This window comes from Protopterus annectens, chromosome 4.part1 (genome assembly GCF_019279795.1).
Source record: "Protopterus annectens isolate FY-2018-M chromosome 4.part1, PAN1.0, whole genome shotgun sequence".
NCBI classification, from domain to species: Eukaryota; Metazoa; Chordata; order Ceratodontiformes; family Protopteridae; genus Protopterus; species Protopterus annectens.
The window spans coordinates 412,938,847-412,958,745 of NC_056734.1; the positions used below are offsets into that span (position 1 = coordinate 412,938,847).

Here is a 19,899-nt window from a genome sequence, read left to right on the forward strand (position 1 = left end):
ATACACTGAAATTTCCCCCTATTCTTATAACATTATTCGAAAAACATTGTGTTGTAGACAATGCACACCACTGGTCAAATGTCTAAAATAAGCATGATATGAGAATTCTAAAGAATGGTTTTCGTGACATTTGCCATAAGTTACTGAAGCACAGCTGCTACTCATTTGAGGGTAAATGGTAGTACAAGTACAGTCACAGTATTTCCAATATCTTTAGTCTCAAATTAGCAGCTCACAACTTTAGTCACATGGACATACAGCAGACCACATGGGCATACAGTGGACATATATCTGAAACAAACCCCATTTTGAGTAAAAACTGTACAAAACTGTTGTGATAAAGACGATCCTCGATGCACCTCAAGGTGTTTAATCTGCTGCTTCTGGCCGTAAGCAAGGAGGAAGAGGGGGTCATCATTCATAAGGGTGCTGTAATACAGTGTTTTCAGTTAACATCCCGTTAGCACATTCTAATAGATGCATATAATTATAGTTCACATACCAAAGGACTTGTTACTATAATCAGTCAGTAGGCTTTCTTCATCTGTGTTGTTGCAGGTGACAGTTTTGCAGTAGAAAAAAAAAAACTCCCTAAAAAAGCAACCAAGTTGACTTGCTGGTAAAAGCTGAACTACTGAAATGAGTCAATAATCCTCCAGAGAAGCACAAGTTTCCACTAACCGCTTTAAAGTAATTTAATAACATTCACAGGTGTATCATGGCATCTGGCTGAGATGAGCACTACCATGCATTTGTTCCCATCAATCCTTATTTATCTGGGGCATTTTTTTTTTCTTTTTTTTATAACTAAGAAAAAATTTTATTAAACCATGAAACAAATTTACTGTATTTTTCAGTGATGTCACCTTGGGGATAGTGTGAGACATATCCATAGACTTTAATGGACATCTTTGCACATATGCAGTGGTGCATCCACTAATTTATGTGAACACACCTCATACTCTCCACTGATGTCACTATGGGTAATGTTCCACATTTACCTTCAATGGCACAAGCACAGGGAAAGTAGAAGTTTTTTTAAAACTAAAGAGCTCAAAAACAATTGCTGATAGGGTAAAACAGCTGTCAGGAACATGCCTGGATGCAAATGTACAAATTTTAATTTTTGCAAAATACTTTAATGAATCAGAGAAGGGGATTATTGCACAATCCAAACTATAAAAAGAGTTTTGAACATACTGATTTCCCCCCTCTGATGGATGGTTTCAGAGGTACAATAAAACTGGGATTTAGGGGCTTCAAACTCTATGTTCCCATGAAGTTAGTCCCCCTCATGCATATAAAGTTATAAGTTGCAGATTGCTGTAACCTGGTTTAAGAGGAAAGTCCTGAAGACCATGCTAAAACTATGCCCCCTTCCTGACGTGAAATGGCTTTGAGAAGGGAAGTCTCTCGGACCGAGGAGCAGGATAACATTTATGTAGATATAGAAATGAAAAGTACCTACCACAACAGATGCATGGCTGTGATTCATCCACCTCCAATCACTAGGACTGAAATGCCAACTTTTCAGTCTGTTCGGCATGGACATTTTCCCAGGCTTCAGCTTCTTCCTCTTACCCACAGTGCCCTGTACATCATTTTTTTCTCCAGATCTGAACAAGCCACTCAAACAGAACATGTACACTACTGTCATACAACACTGCAAAACTCAGTCTCACAGAAGTCTCCATCTGCCAGGTCAGTGGGGAAGGTTTCAGTAAAATTGTGAGCTGCTAATTTGAGTGAAGATATTATAAATACTGTGACTGTGCTTGTATATTACCTATTTACCCTCAAATGAGTAGCAGCTGTGCTTCAGTAACTTATGGCAAACATGGCAAAAATCATTCTTTAGGATTGTCATATCATGCTTATTTTAGATGTTTGACCAGTGTGTGCATTGTCTAGGACACTGTTTTTCTAATTATGTTATAAGAATAGGGGAAATTTCTGTGTATGCATCTGTTATTGTACATGCGATCTTGGCTTAGGTTGTATGGCTTTGGTCCTAGTTACCAGTCTACCTACCAGATTAACAAAAATAAATAAATGCAAGACTTGTGTGTCTGGCTTTAGCAGAAAGGAAAATAATTTTTTCTCAACTCTGATGTTGTAGCCTAAGATAGTATGATGCACCTTCAGGCATCAGAAGTAAAGTACTGCTTTGTAGTAGTACATTACAGATACTAAAGCAACTTAAATGCCTTGAAAATATTGCTACTTCAGGTTTTCTGTCCTTTGTGCTTTACCACTTCTCCGTAGATGCCATGATATATGTCAAAGATGGCATGGGGACGTTCTAGCTTTGATCTTTTCCATTTGTTGTCTAGTTTTCTGTAGTATTTACTTAATGCCAGTAACAAGTCTCGACTTTCAGCTTCTCCCGTTAGGGGTCGCCGCAGCAAATCACCAGTCCGCCGATTGATCGGCAGTGGAGTTTTTACAGTGTTGAGTTGCCAGCCTAGCGCCCAACCTTCATAGAAGGCACACACACACTTACTGCCATGTCTTTAACACTCATTTGACCGCAGGGAGGACATGCAGACTCTGCACAGAAGGTGCTGCAGCCAAGAGTTGAAACGGAGAACCTCTTACTTTGAGGAGACGACGCTACTTGCTGCACCACTGTGGTCAACAATGCCAGTGACAAGAATCTGTGTAATTTGGTGAATTTCAGAAGACAGATTTCAAAACAGTGATATCCCATCCCAGAATTAGTGATTTTATAAGTTTAGTCACGATTGTATATTCTGTATGGCATTGTGATTTAATAGTGATTTTGGTAACTGATAGTAAACGTTTAATTTAAGGTTAATCTTAAATTAGTAGATGAATTGTTAGTAGGTATGGGGCCAGATTCCAAAATAGTTGGTCTCAGGGTAAGTAACCTGTTCCTGTATATACACAGAAGTCACTTTGAGTACAACTCTTTTGGAATTTGTCTCATGAGGTCACCAAGTCCATTGAGGAGGCTAGTCCAATTTCCTTCTTGCCGCAGAGCACTGTCTGGTTTAGTGTCTTGCACTGAGTCACACAATAGGCAAATGTATGGCAAGGGAATCCATCTCTGTGCTACAAGAACTAGTCGTTAGCTTATAGCCGTAATCCATTACACTAACTGGCAGTTTGAGTTCATAGGAAATTTACCAGGCTAGCTGACGTTGTGGGCATTTTAAGCCTAGTGAATTTGTCTCAAAGGTTAGAATAAAACACCTTAGCCATTACGTCAGCCCTGAAGTTGAGCCCTTCTGTAGCAGAAGGTGCTAGTAAAGCAAGTTAAGAAAGGCTTTAACGCATTTGTGCTTATGAACGTAATTGTTACTTGAAGCAGACCTCTTAACTGTTCCTATTTTGAGGGAACATTAATATTTCCTGCCCTGATTTAGGATGCCTCTATTTTCAGGCTTAATTTACCCCTTCACTCAATTTTCTAAATTTCCCTCATCACGTGTGATTTTTTTTTTTTTTTTTTGAAGCTGTCTAGTACACTGAAAACCACACTAATGATCAACATACTAGTGACTAATAATTTTAAAGAGAGGACAAACATTACAATTCCATTTCTGTGAAGCAAACATTATGACCTTGTGTGCAAGAATTTTATAATGCATTTCATTATAGTCTACAGATTTTGCACAGTCTATTATGTGCTGGATTTTTCCTTTATTTTGTCACTCTTTTTTTAAACACGTTTCTGAGTAGTATCCCATCTTCTTACTGGCAACAGGAATAGTGTGCAATTTGGTGTTCAAATTTAATGATGATTAGATGTCCAGATTTTTAGCTGGATGTTTCTATTTTTCATGGACCTTTATTCCTGTTTTCATTGTCTTCAGGTTGAGAGGTGTGCTTGAAGGAATTGATGCTTTTTTGCTAAAGGGTGCTAGTGGACAGAGTCATCCTGTGATTGGGAAGGGGATGTTTTTGTGACCATGCTTCCTGCACCACCACTTGCTGAAGGAAGTGAGTGTTTAATAGTTTGCTGAATGTTTTTAAAACTTGTATCAAGAGGAACAGGTTACCTTAAGACCAGAAGAAAGCCTAAAACTAGAAACTTTCCCTATATTGCAGGAGACCTCATCCTTGCATCCTATCTAAAAGCACAACTGCCCTTCTGACACTTTCAGATGAATTGCTGGGGACTCCAGAGAGTATAGTTTAGTTAAAATTTCAATAAGACCGCCAAGAGCATTCTGTTTACAGTAGTTGAAGCCCAGTTATAAAATGTTCAGGACAGAGCAACCGTGCTCTGGATAGAGGAAGCGGGTATTGTTGGCAGCAGCTTATCCCGGAGACTAGGGAGTGCAGAACTAAATGTAACTGTCTCCTAATGTTAATTATGAGGTAGACATCTAATAACCGGATGGTAACAGGCGACATATATCTGATGTACTGTATTATGCATTTCGTGTTTTTTAATAATTTTAACCCAAGAGAGAAAATAGGAAAAAACACTTGAATCTGCAAGATTTTGAGTATCACTGCATACAGATCAAACATCTGGCTTGGTTTGCTTAGCCATCTTGGCCCCACTTATATTTGGAGTACTTTCTGGTCATGTGCTTCCTTAGAGTGGTTACCACTTCAGCCTTCACTTGCAGGTCAAGTGGCCATATTTACTTCTAACTGAGCAATTTGTTGGAACTTGATAAGTGGTTGAAGGAACGCTGAACATGGCAGCAGCAGTGACAGAGGACATTACAGCAGAGTTTTACAAAACTTGCAGAAGAATGCACTTCATTCCTTTTGTGTGCTGTTAAGTTTTTTGGATGGAAAGGAGAGCCCACCAACATGCATACTTCAGCTATAGATTTATTTAGTCTTATTGGTTATTTGAGTGGGTTAGTTCCACTAGGCTAGTGACCACTTTTCAGGGGAGGCCTGAGGTGGTGTTTGTACTATGGATGGGGTTAAAAAGGAGAATCTTCCTGTTTCCCAAACCCCAGTATCATGAGTAGCTAATTGCAACTGGTCATCTACACAACTCCCAGAATACATCTCCGTAACACTAAGCCAGTGCTTTTTCCTGAGATGAGACAAAACGCTCTGGCTGTCCCGCAGTCCCACTTGTATAGTAACTCTGTGGCCCTGCAACAGTGGAAAGAAGCACCAACGAAGAGTAGAAATGCATGTGGCAAAAGTGATGTTACTCTGTCACTGAAACAATTGGGGGGGAGGGGGGGAGTATGTTAGAGCAGTAACTGCATTAAGTCCACCAGTTACAATTGGGTACCTGTCAAATCTTCGAACGCTCAAAATTTCGAACGTTACATGGTCGAGACCAAACATTCGAAATTTTGAGTGCTCGAAGATAGACTTTCAATGGCACAATATGGTACAGATAGGGAGAATTTCCCTTTTCTGCACTGAAGTGCAGTCTCTGAGTTGGTATATTTAAATAGTGGGGGTGTGGGGGGTGCAGAGGGGCTTGCCCCCTGCCTACACAGTTAGTGTTTTTTTTTCTGTTTTTTTCTTTTTTTTTTTTTTATGTTCGAACATCCAAATGTTGAACATTTGTTCTCGACCATATAATGTTCGAACATTTAACATAGACCCTTACAATTAATGTAGTTAGTTCATTTACATGCAAGTTAGCAGGTGTTACAGCTGTGTTGGACCTAAAACTAAACATTGCAGTGGCAGTCTGACCTCTATTTTTCATCAACCTGGAGAGTAGCACATGGATGAATGGAGTTGCAGGTATTTTTTTTTTTTTTTTTTTTTTACTGTATTGACATTTGTTAACTGAGTTATTCCAACTGAGCCAGGGGCCCATTTTCAGTTGAGACTCTAGGAGGAAAGCTCTAGAAGTATTACATATTAATCGAAAGTAAAAATAAGAGTAAAAATTTGAAACCACAGTGAAACATAAGAAAATCAGCAGAGAATGTCTATAAATAGGTTAAACAACAATTGACAGGTGTAGAGAATGACACATGAAATACATAAATAGACCATTCAATCAATTTTTTTTAATAAAGATGTATGAATATATATGCTATGGAAGTGAGGGGAGAGGGAGGTGTAAAGAAGTAAGAGTAGAATATGGAAAAGGAGTTAAAGCTGAGAAGTGGCTACATCAAGTGGGGGTTAGATAAGGCCAGGACCACGTACTGTACAGAAAAAATAAGTTCTTTTTTGAACAGGTGTTTATAATGAATGCTTCTTATGTTTTTTTGGGGGAGTGAACTCCAAGCATGTGCAACAGAGTATTTGTAGATGGACATTTTTCTATATTTTTATTGGGTTTATGTATGTGGTTCCAGGTGTTTGCTGGAAGTACAAGTGGCGATGAGGGTTGCAGTAGGAGACTAGGTTGGAGATTGAAGGGCAGGAAGAGGGGTCATTCAATATAGAGCGTGTAATGTGAAGATGGGGTAGAAGTAGTTTAGAGAATTCTGACCATTGGAGTAAGTGAGCTAGATTTTCCAAAAATCATACAGATGGTTTCAGAGTTGTGCACCTTTAAGATGTCCTTCAAGAATGCAACTGCAGTCATAACATGTGGGTTGTCCTGCCTCAGGCAGCCCTCGGTCGGCCGGATTCCAAAGTCCGGGTCCGACGTCGGCTGATGTCGCATTTCTCTCCATCAGAGCAGCTGGAGTATATAAGCATCAGCCGACGCCATTTTCTTCAGTCTTTCTTGCCGTGCGGTGCCCGAAGCAGAAGCAGTTCATAAGTGCCGGTCGGTCAGCTCCTGTATTCTACGATACCGGAGTCATCAAAAAAGCTACCCCGTTGGGGACCTTTTCTTGCCTCAGCCGATGTCAGAAATTACTGAAAAAGTTAACAATTGTCTTTTTTGTGGTAAACAAATACCTCCTAAGGATTTCCACTCTTACTGCCTCCCTTGCCTGGGCCCAGACCACGACGTCTCGGCCTGTGTAGCCTGTGCTCGCTTCAACAAGCGCACTCAGGCGCCGGGCGGAGTTCGCTGAAGATTTTTTCGGCGATAAATTTGCTTACACCATGCCGTCGGATCTTCCGACATCGCAAACTCCCAAAAAGCGAAAAGACCGGGACCGACATCCTCGGCCCGCGTCTACCACCGACTCCACGCCAAAACCTAGCGCGAGTGCTCCGATTCCCTCTGAGACGGTCTCTCCACCGCTCTGAACCGAAGACACCGCATTACCGACTCCAGACATTACTCCGACGCCAGTTATAGACTTTCCTCCGGATACCGAAACCGAGGAAATGCCTGAGACCATTGCTGTAGACAAGGTCACTCCTGCACGTGGAGCTGCCAGGCCTCCTATGGCCATGTCTATTAAGGCCTACACTAGGGCTAAGGCAGCCAGCAAAACTAAGCATATTACTTCCAAATCCTTACCTCAGCCGACTCCGGAGACACAAATCATGTCCATGGCTGCTGATTTAATTTCCATGATTAGAGGTTCACAGGCCCATCCTGAGAGAGCATCCCAGCCTCCTCCTGATAAAAGGCCCCGGGTTGAACCCTCTGACCCTTCTCCTTCAGATGAAGACTCTGAGGGCTCTGTCCACTCTGATAGCCAGGAAGAGCTCTTCCAGACCTATGAGGACTCGGATGCAGAAGATTCCATACCTTCGGCCTCCCCTCCTGAGGATATTTCTTTTGGGGAAGTTCTGCACACCATGAGGGAACATTTCAAGTGGCAGGGTCAGGAATATTCTGATTCTAGGAAACGCCTTAGGACTTTCCTTAAGAAGCCTCAGCACAGGCCCTTAGCTATTCTTCCTGTACTTGATGTTCTGCATGATTTGTATTCTGATTCTAGTGCTACCCCTGATTCTCTTCCTCCTGCTCCAGCCAAGCCAGACAGGTATTACAGGGTCCCAGAAACTCATTCCCATTTATTCAGGGCCCATACTGCTGATTTGGAAACTATTTCACAGGGGCCTAAAGGAGTTTCAGCCTCCACCTCAAAAAATCCTTTGCCCTCCAACAGGGAAGCAAGGTCATTAGAGATGGGGTAAAAAGGTTTACACATCCACTACCTTATCTATGAGAGCTTTAAATTGCCTTTTTCATATGTTCCAATACCAGGATTATCTCTTAGAAGATTTACAAAAAACATTAGCTTCTCCTGATCCTTTAGACAGGAAGACTTTGCAGGAAGCTGTACATAACACTCAGCAAGTAAGCAATCACTTCCTGCAGTGTGGATATGATGCACTGGAAGCTTCATGTAGGGCAGCTATGACAGGGGCAGTGATGCGTAGACATGCTTGGTTAAAAGATCAACCTCTGCCAGATCATGTAAAAGCAAAACTTCTGGATGCACCTTTGGAAAAGAACAAGCTTTTGGTGCAAATGCTAAGGATGTGTTAAAGACCATCGAAGAAAAAGCAAAATCAGTTCAAACTGTGAAGGATTTCCTCCAGGTTCAACCCCCCAGATTCAGTAGGAATTGGCCTTCAAAAACTGGTCCTTTCCTAATCCAGAAAAGTTTCAAAGGGGTAAGAACAGACGTGGCCGAGTAAGAGGCCAATACAGAGGCCCTTACAGGGGACGACAATGGCAGCCAGGAAACCAAAGAAGTGACGCAGGGGTTTCACCTGCCCAACAACCACAAACTCAATGACTTTCCTCTACTACCACCTACCAGGGAACAACTAGAAGCACCCTTGGGCGGGAAATTATCTCTGCAAAAAACTGGCACAGACTGACAAAGGACAAATGGATTTTGGACATTATAGACCGAGGGTACAGGTTTCTTTTTCATACCTTACCAAGAAAACAAGGCATGCCAAATCTACCACAACATCAAAGGGCAGAGGCTATCAAGCAAATCACTCTGCTGACTCGAATGAAAGCAATAGAAAGAGTTCCACAACAAGAACAAGAACAGGGGTTTTACTCAAGACTGTTCCTTGTTCCAAGAAAAGAATATCAATGGAGACCAATACTGGACTTGTCCGCATTAAACACCTTTCTCATAGTACCAAAGTTCAAAATGCTGACTCTACAGCAACTCCTTCCCATGCTGGGCAAGGAGTCGTGGCTGATTACTCTGGACCTCAAGGAGGCATACCTGCATGTCCCTATCAGACACAGCTGCAGAAGATACCTCAGATTTCTTGCAGGGCCAGAGCATTATCAATTCTCAGCATTGCCATTTGGCTTATCTACTGCGCCCAGAGTGTTTACAAAATGCCTGGCTTCAGTAATTGCTCATTGCAGGCTCCAGGGTATACAAATTTACCCGTACCTGGACGACTGCCTCATACAAGCGGACGACAAATTGATGTTGACAAAAAACCTGGATTATGTCATACGATTACTTCAAGCTGTGGGATACACAGTCAACTTCCAAAAGTCAAGACTGCTGCCATCCCAGCAAATAATCTTCTTAGGAGCCAAACTAGACACAACCTCTCAGATGGCTTACCTGACAGAAGACAAGCAAGAGAAGTTAACTCAATATACTTCAAAGGTTTAGCAAAACTCAACCAGATGACTGCAAGGAGATTCCTACAGGCCCTGGGTTACATGGCATCCTGCATTCTACTGGTTTCATTAGCAAAACTACACATGAGAAAGCTTCAATGGTACCTAAAAAGCATTTGGTCTCAACACAGCAACAACTTGGAGACAATCATACCACTCATTCCATGCCTTCAAAAGGAATTCCTATGGTGGGCCTCGGTGAGCCAGGAAAACACAGGTATGTCATTCAAAAAACCACAGATAACACAGACCATGACTACAGATGCCTCAGACCTTGGATGGGGGGCACACATGGAAGGCAGGTGTATACAAGGACAATGGTCTCCAAAGGAAACACATCTGCATATAAACCAAAAGGAAATGCTGGCAGTAATGCATGCTATCGAGACTTTTCAAAACCAACTCCAGCAAGGCCACTTAATGATACGGACAGACAACACCACTGTGATGTGGTACATAAACAAGCAGGGGGGCACCCACTCTTACCCCCTTTGCAGACTGACAATGCAGCTTTGGGAGAAATCACTGAGTCTAAACATCCAGTTACAATCCCAGTTTGTTCCAGGAAAAGACAATGTGTTGGCGGACAGCCTAAGCAGGAATTTCACAGATCCACACGAGTGGAGGTTACATCCGAAGGCTTTCAGAAAACTCACTTCGACATGGGGCAAGCCAGAAGTGGACTTATTTGCCTCTCACCTCAATCATCTTCTACCAAAATTTTGCAGAAGGACATACCATCCAAAGGCTTGGAAAATAGATGCCCTTTCATTCAACTGGAACTCCCTAGCAATCTATGCATTCCCACCTCTGCCACTGATGACCTCAGTATTACTAAAGATCAAAGCAGAGAAGCCCAAGGGAATCATAATAGCTCCGGATTGGCCAAGACAACACTGGTACCCACTACTACGGAGCATATGTCACACCAGGAGGTGGGCCCTCCCTCAGTGGCCTCTACTTTTGACCCAACACAGTTTCGAAACACTGCATCCAAACCTTCAGACACTGCAGCTAACAGCCTGGGAGATCCCATAAATAACTTCAGCTTATCTCTCTCCAAGGAAGTTCAGCGGATACTAACAGAGGCTCGAAGACCATCCACCAGAAAGGTCTACTTAGCAAAGTGGAAAAGATTCAGCAATTGGAATACCAGCAAAGGACATGATGCATCATTACTGAACATCCCACTTATCTTGGAATATTTGGCAGATATGTTACAGAGCGGCCTCTCATATTCTTCAATAAAGATACATGCATCTGCTATTTCAGCTAGATACAACACTGATCCTCCTGTTTTCTCTCACCCCTTACTAAGACAATTCCTCAGGGAATCAAGAACATTAAGCCACCAAGAAAGGCCCCAGTGCCAGCCTGGGACCTCAATTTTGTCTTAGAAAAACTGACTCTACCTCCTTTTGAGCCAGCAGCTTCAGTTGACTTGCAATTTCTCTCATGGAAAACAGCTTTCCTGTTGGCAATTACCTCAGCAAGAAGGGTTTCGGAGCTACAGGCCCTAATGGCAATACCACCCTTTATTATTTTCCACAGAGACAGGGTTTCATTAAGGACCAACCCTTCCTTTATGCCAAAGGTGGTATCTAGGGTTTCTCTAAATCAAGCCATTCATCTGCCTGCTTTCTTCCCCAATCCTGAGAATAAGGGGGAAAGACTTTTGCATACCTTGGACATTCATGGACAGCTTCGCTACTACCTGTACAGAGCCAAGGCCAGTAGGAAGTCTGAACAGCTTTTGTAGCTTACGCCCTGCAGTCCAAGGAAAAGCAATTTCAAAACAGACTATTTCTAAATGGATTGGACATTGCATCAGATTCTGTTATTCCTTTCATGGAAAGACTGTTCCAGCCTATGTCAGACCACATTCCACCAGAGCTACAGCCACTTCTACAGCATTTTTAAGAGGGGTGCCTACAAAGGACATTCTAGAAGCTGCTACATGGAGCTCCGTGCATACATTCTCCAAACACTACAATCTCCCTCTATATTCCAGATCCAGAGCAGGCTTTGCTTCGGCAGTCCTGCAGGGTTTGATTGCCACACCATCTCTTTCCTAGAGCATACCTCCTCCCCCAGCTAAGCTATGGTATTCTACCCACATGTTATGACTGCAGTTTCCTTCTTGAAGGACATAGTACAGTTTTGTACCTACCATAAATGTAGATGTCCGATAGACATGCAACTGCAGTTGGGTTTTCCCTCCCTCCATACCCCTCTATGCTTAGGGTCCACTCCTATCCCCCTTACTCTTAGCTGGGGATATCTGTTATGGTGTATTTGTTTTATTGCTCATGTATTTGTTTGGAATCCTGTTTTTGTCTTCCAATTTGATTACAGCCTTCCTTGGAGGGCACCTGGCATCTGGGGCAAGAAACACTGAAGAAGATGGCGTCGGCTGATGCTTATATACTCCAGCCGCTCTGACGTCGGAGAGAAATGCGACATCAGCCGACGTCGGACCCAGACTTTGGAGTCCGGCCGACCGAGGGCTGCCTGAGGCAGGACAACCCACATGTTATGACTGCAGTTGCATGTCTATCGGACATCTACATTTATGGTAGGTACAAAACTGTACTTTTTCTGGCAAGTACAAGCTCTTTTAGAGGAAAAAGGCTAAAAATCAGACAAGATGTAGTATGCCTCATCCAGCTTTTCCAAGATTGGCTTCTCCACTAATGAGCAAAACCCCTGGTGTTTATTTTTAATCTTTCTTTGACTACCACTGTTGCCCTTGACCCATTCAGACATGTAATAATTGTATTGTTATGCAGGGTGGTATACTGCGGTGGTGGTGCTGCAGTAGCATTGCCGCCTCACAGTAAGACGTTGTCCTGTTCTATACTCAGCTAGAGCGTCTTCTGTGTGGAGACGTACGTGAATGGGCATACCTTCGTTGAAGGTTGTGTGTCACGGCCGGCAACTCGGCACGTAAAAAGATACTGCCAATCATTAGCGGACTGGAGTTCCGCTGTGGCGACCCCTAACCGGGAAAAGCCAAAAGACACCACATGCAGGATAGTACCTGCAGCCTGCCCAAAGGACTGGAGAGCAATTACCAACCTTTGCGTCTTAGCTAAGAAGTTTTGAGAAGCTGATTTATAATCAGGTATTGACTTTGTAAAAAATATGCCATTTTATGTGACGCACAACATTGTTTCCATAAAAGCTTTGGCACTTTCACTAGCCTGTATTTGGCAGCAAATGAAAATCTGTAGCATAAATAACCACCTTCTCATCACAGAATGTTTGACATATCCTATACATATGAAACTATAAATCAGTATCTCATACTAGCCACAAATTCAGCTTTGGAGCAGTACTTTTGAGGTCAGAAGCCACATGTTAAATGAAGCCTTCCAGGTTATCATAGATCCAGACATGTAAGTGTTTCCCCTTTGACAGTCCGTTTTTGAGTTTCATAATGTAGACTGACATTTATTTACTTAAATGTGGCAGCTTCTTGTCCAGCTTTCAGCAGTTATTTCAAATAGATTAACTGCTTATGGAGTTTGACCCACAAAAACAAAAAAAAAAAAAAACTAAGAAATCTGATTTAGTGTTTGCCCCATCCACAAAGACTAGCCGAAACATCACTACTAATACTGATGAACCACCTTTGTAATACGTTTTCATATGTCAGCAAGCAAAGGTATCTGGGTCTTATTCTTGATGCTGCCTTTATAATTTAAAACGTATACAGAAACCACTCTTAATTAAGCTTAAATTTAATTTGTGTAATGTCACATCAGCTCTCTCCTGTGGCTGTGCAGGCCTTAGCAAGAAATGTGCTTCTACCTAAACTAGAATCTGGGCATCTTTCACTGCACTGTGCGTTAATGGTAACTCCTGCCTGCTACAGACCATGGTGTATATCTTGCATCAGAGGAGCACCTAAACATACAAAGCACATCACTGTGTGCTTTCATATTGGGTTCCTGTAAACAAAAGAGCTGCCATCCTACTAAATGCCCTTCTGTTTGTAATGCACTTTATCTCCGTCTACCACTGCATAGCAGACTGACAGTAAGAGAATATTCTTCATCACTGCAGAACACTCTTGTCTTAATACCCCCCCCCCCCCCTTTGGGCTGAAGGAACTCTTCTACACAATAAGCCCTGTAGCTTGAAATCAATCACAGCATGAAATCGCAACCAGAAAACTATGAAAGGCTTTAAATCAAAGCTAAAAGGGTACCTGTTTAAAGAAAATGAATGCAAGTGCTTCAAGGCTGATCAAATGGAAACATAACACCTGTTTCTCACTTACATGTAGTGTACTTATTAAAGAAAAACATTCATTGCTGCTGGGCTTTTTTAAGGTGTTTGTAGCAACTGTTCAATGGAAATAATTTTGACTGTAAATTTACATTCTTGCTAACCACTGATGTGATTAATTTCATATCAAAATATCTCATTCGTGTCAACTGTACCTGTTAAGTAAATAGTCAATGCTGATGTGCTCGATTATATGTTGAAATATCTCATTTGTGTCAGTTCTACATTTCGGCAAATATTTATGAACTAAGCTAGTCACTTTGAATGAGTTGGCTGTCAAAGATGTGTATTCAGCAAACTGTTTTGTCTTTTGCACTGTTATGTTTTCAGTGTTTATACATTTATAACTGTATCTCTTGTTACGTTTTGGTTGGGAAATTGAGTCATGGTTTGAAAGGTTCAAATGCCCAGTGCACCTACCCACTTAAATTATGTAGTTTACCAGCAAATAACGCTTTTTATGCTCTGAAAATGTTTTTACTGTACACATTGCTGTATATAGTGGTACGGTACAGTTTTGAAGACCTGTGATTTTAAATTCAGTAAATCAACTCAAGTTTACATGTGGTTACACCATTATACTTTTATGTGTATTTAAAAGAACACTGTTAAACTTTCCTAACTGTAGGTAGTGCAGATTTTGATATGTTTAATTTATTTAGCCAAGTACAGTTGCTTTGAGTTTAAAGGGACTTTGCTGAATGATTTTTGGCATTTGTATGGAGATAACTGCATCGGCTACTTATTTTTGTTAGTGTCTTGATGTGGCAGTGTCATTTCTGTTAATATTTCTGAAATGCAGAACAGTTGACTTTAGACGGCACAAACAATAACATTACAGGACATGAATGCACATACTTACTATGAATTAGCCAGGTAACCTTTTTTTTAAGGCAAGCAACTGCCCAGTACATATTAAAATATCACCTCACCCAGTTTGTTTTCCTAGGACCAAGTCATTTTCCATGAGCAGCTGGTGATGTTTGGCATTTTTATCACAAAGGTTACCTACCCTGTTGCATTTACAGGACATGGTTCTTGTCCTCATGGCTCCTTTACTGCAGCACACTCCGCAGTTTGGTTTGCTGTGTATGGAGAAGTAACTGTACATCTGCAAAGGCTGTATACTAATTGATATGGACATCTGCCTGCATAGGTGCAAATTCCTATTTGTTGCATGGTAACACCTGGTGCAGATTGTTACTGCATGCAGATGGGAATGCTGCTGCACTTGAACACGGAGCTTCATGCTTTTACTTAGAGCTGACATTTCGGCAGCTTTGCATAGTGAGCTGTCTTTCTGCAGTAAAACGTAACCAGCTCCATTTCTCAGCCAAAAAAATGTTGCATTTCCTTTCCTCACAAGGTAGGTCTGTTGTAATAGTGTCATCCTCTCACAGCTGAACTATGTCCTCTCCTTTATTGCCTGTATCTCAAACAGCCTGTCCTTATTACAAATAATCTCCAACAAGAATAACATTTTCTGACTTATAATTCCCCACTGAAAAGAACACTATGGCTAGACCCCTCCATGATTTTTCAAGCTCACCCAAGTGGAATCCTTCCTCCTCTTTGTAAGTAAACTCAGAAAGACACACTGTGTCCATACATCCACAGATTCTTTTCTAACACCAACCCCAATTTGACTATGCCATTCATCCACAAATCTAGAAATCCATCCCCAGTTATGTAAGTAACACTCTCCAAATTCAGGAAAATATTAAAAGCACATTTCCTTTTCATGTAAGCTAAATTCACATACTTAAGCTCAGCAAATGTCACATAGTCCTAAGTCACTCAGGCTAGGCAGTCTTAAATGAAGACAGACTGGTCAGTAATTGTAATAACTTTTTTGTTCATGTCTTTGAAAATGTGTATATACTACTCAACATACATATTGAAAGCTCTTAATATGATGCACTGAATCTTGCAAATAATTTTTGCATTTCTGATCGGTCTTGTATTCTGTATTTTTGCACCCAGGCGGAGCCCTGAGAATAGTCTGGATCAGTGGTTTTCTCTGGTTAACAAATACAAATTAAATACTATTGTATTTGTTACACAGAGTGCAGCCTTTTTGGAAGTAGTACATATTCACCACCTTGAATATCCGTACCTGTCAACAGCCGTATTCTTGTCATTTTTGATAACTGTGTTGCAATTAAACATTCATGAGCTTTGTACTTTAAGTAGTCCGTGCCAAACATTAATAGAAATGGACCTCTGATGGAAGTCCTGAAGTTGACAATCTGCTAAGGACAAGCTGATTGTTATTCATTGAAGTTCAACCTAATGCAACAAACATTGGTTTAGTAACAGTGAATAAAAGTAAGTACATGTAGACAAAAATGTTTACATACAGCTGAGTCCACAGCATAAGAAGAGCCCCGCTACATTTTTGGTCCCGCTTATCCCAATAATGGGCTTAATGCAGAAGTTTTCATGATTGGAGTGCTCCCATACCTAATTTTCAGACTGAGACCTTTGCATCCTTTTTGTTCACTTAAGTGAGAGCAGTTATCTTCTCAACTCAAGCTTCCCAGAGCTTTGAGTCCCCTTAATGTCCACATATGTTTACCTTCTGCACTAAACATTGCAGACATAGACCTGAACCTTGTATGTAATTCCAATGAAAACAACTAGACTGCTGGACCAAGCTTCCTGCATGTTCCTTACTTTGTCAGTCTGCGTTCACAAACAGCATGTTGATTATAAGGTATTTTACCTATTTGTTATGTAAAATCAACATCATCTCTTCAGGCATTCTTGCATCGATTTTAAAAAAAAAAAAAAAAAAAAAAAAAAAAGGCTCATATTTTTTCCAGCACGAGGTTTTCTCTAACTGCTACTAATGCAGCTGCCGTGTAAGTAAGACAATAATTTTTGGTTTCTTTTCAATTTTACAGTAATCATGATATACTGAATGAGTATTAATAACCTTGTTCACAGTCTGGTTACTTGGTATGCTGTCTAGTGCAAAGCACAGCACAACCTGAGCTCACAAAATAGCCTGAATTGTTGTACATTGATATGTGAATGGGTGGGCATACAGTTCAAAAATTCCCTGTCTATACCTATGCTCATGGGTACGGATTTTGTCGGTTTCATGAAAAAAGTGGGCTTTGGGTGTAATATTTATAATTGTTCATAGGTGTGTACTAGGCTAATGGCCCTGGAGCCTTTACAAGCGTAGCCCATAGAAGTGCCCTGGCATCGTGCTGCCCGACTTTGGTTCCCAGTGTCTCTACCAAGTAGAGCCACTGGAGTGATCCCTGGGGTGAACTTTCTATTACTGATCCACTCAACGAGATCCCTGTTGAAGAGGGACAGCGAGGGGCTCTGCTTGACATGTATGGGAAGTCCATTCCAGAGCATAGGCAGTCTCTGGGTGAGGAACGTGCCCCTCCCAGCATGTTCTGTTGATTCTGGTAATGAAACATCACTACCCCAGCAGTATTGGAGTGGAGCGTTTTGGTATGTAGCAATCTAGATCTCACTACCGTAGCATTTAGCAAGCATTTCGCATGCCTTTTCTCCTTTCATTTAAATTAACCTGAAGTGTGAAAATGTTTTCTTTCCTAGCAGTAGAATCTGCTTGACCAGACATTTTGCCTGTTCCTTACATTTTGGGATAAGTTGCAGATCCTGGCTACCCAACAGCTTGTTTCATTCCATTCCCCCATGCTTTGTTGAATTCCTGTACTTTTTTAATCTCATAACTTAGATGGTTGTTTTGTGTATTCGCTACTGTATTTATGAACAGCAGCGCTAACTAGACACTGGGTAATTGAACTGACTGTTTATTGTGCATCTTGACACTGAATCACAAATTATAGCAATTTATACAACTTGTACCAGTTAAGAGATGATTTGTTTTCTTATGTATGATTATTCATGCACAGTGCTGGTGTCTCTGTGCCTTTCTCTGTGGTTTTGCCACATGAGTGCCTCCACTTTGTTTTCGAGTTTTCATTTTTAAAGGGTTAGTTATACAAGACTTAATTGTCTTTCACAACTGATAGTGGTGGGATTTAATCTTATGTGTTTACCCACTAATGAATAGTTTAAAGTGTAAACTGAGTGCAAACTGCATGTGCAAAACCTACTTTTTAGAAAACCAGACTTAGTTTAGAATTTCCCTACTGTACAGCCTGAGGGGTTATGTCTACTGCTGTCCTGTGCATTTGAAGTGCTGGGTGAACTTTGTCTCTGTGGCTTGATCTTCACATGCCAGGTTTGGAATTCAGTGAAGCCCTGAGGACATCATTTTTCTCTTAACCTCTATTATGACAGGAGGACCAAATACAATTATCAGATTTTTTTTTCTTACAAAAACAGTTTGTTCCTCTGGGTGACAGACTTTCATAGCAACATTAACTTTGATCAGTTTCTGCAGCATTTTTTTATCACTGCTGTTATGCATAGTTAGTTTGGATGTGATCGGTAAGGTGAGGGTGGGAAGTGGAACAGGGAATTTCAGGGAAACTTGTCTTAAATAGAATGTTTAAAATGATGAATCAAAGTTTTAATTAACATTAAAAAAAAGCTTCACAGAAGTGTAAGCTAGTCATGCTGTATTTATGGCATTGATATTAATATGCAGATGATGCTTCCATTATCTGGTCTGCCCCCACCTTAAAATAACTCCAAGAAAAAACTCAGGCTGCCCTCCATAATATCGAAAAGTTCCTATCAGATCACCAAGTCATTTTAAACCCGAACAAAACCAAACTTTTATGGTATTCTTTTAATTCCTCAAAAAAAGCACCCCAGTACATCTATCTTTGCCTCCGATGGCACTGTAATTGAACCCGTAGAACACACTAAACTCCTCTGTGTTGCTCTAGACAGCAGCTTAAAATTTTATAGACCTATTGCTCTAACAAATCAAAAAAGTTCGTATAAAACTTGTGGAGTATGGAGCTAAACCATTTCTAACCAATCATGCCAGAATATCTACAGCCAGGACTCGTCTCCTATCCACCCTTCTGTACTGCTCACAAGTTTTTGCAAACCTCCGTAAATCAGACTTAACCTCGAATCCTGTTTCAATAAAATAGCTAAATTTGCTGCAAACCTCCCCCATATAACTCATCACTTTACTGCCGTACATCAACTCAACTGGATCGAACTCCCTAATTTACTCACCCTCAACCAAGTAATAGTAGCCCACTCTGTCATCCGTAAACCTGACTACTGTCCTGCCCTATCTGACCTTGTTCAGCCTTATTCTAGCCTTACCTTGCTGAGGTCAGCAGATGAAACACTGCTCAAGGTTACCAAAACCCACAACTCTTTTATGGTGGCTCATTATATTCTCATAATATAGCCAAAACCTGGAACTCTCTCCCACAGCACCTTCTGTCCACCCCTGACATTCAAAAATTCTAGTAGCTACTAACAGAATATTTCTCAAATCACTCTCTATGCTCCTGCACCTCCTCTGGCGAAGTAATTTCCCACTCTGCCACTCCATCTCTTCTCTAATGTTATTCCCTACTCTTAACCTACTTTCAGCCACACTGCTCTTTCTGCCTTGAAAGAGAGAGAGAAAAAAATATTTTAAAAATATTATGACTGTGAATATTGCAATGTGTGTCTATTACTGTCTCTGATTATTTTAAAATATGACTTCTGTTTCACACTTTTGAACTTTTACTGTTTTCAACTTTGTTGATACTTTTGTATTGTTATCAAGTCTATTGTACTGCTGTCCAATAATTTCTTTGTAAGGTACTTTGTGTGCAGTTTAACTGTTGTAATGTCTCTTGAACTTTTCTCCCCTGGTCTCATCTGGCTGGGCGAGAATCCCTTTTTCAGCAACTACCCGGTTATCAGATGTAATTAAATAAATGATTGCTGGAAGGGTGCACATCAGTTTGGGGTCCATTTGTAACTGGAACAGATTAGTGTACATGTGAAACAGTTATTCAGTTACCAGCCTGTTAAAATAGCTGTTTGGCAAAAGCTTACTTTAAAGTAGTATTGCTAGGAACTTTGTAGATGGAGTTTTGAATTTCATAGTGTGTACCCTGATCAATGCAGCCTGGTGATGTTTACATTCCACTCAAACTGTGCTGTTATACTCTTATTTCATTTTAAAACCAAATTATCTGTTGGTAGTAATCCATGCATCCTTTAACTTGTAGACAGAGGACAGTGAATGGTTT

General features: G+C 41.0%; 1 protein-coding gene across 1 annotated transcript in view; it reads left to right on the forward strand.

The window, feature by feature from the left end:
• HS6ST1 (heparan sulfate 6-O-sulfotransferase 1) overlaps positions 1-19,899 on the forward strand; it is an 886,905-nt gene that overhangs the window by 258,255 nt on the left and 608,751 nt on the right. The window lies entirely within an intron of this gene.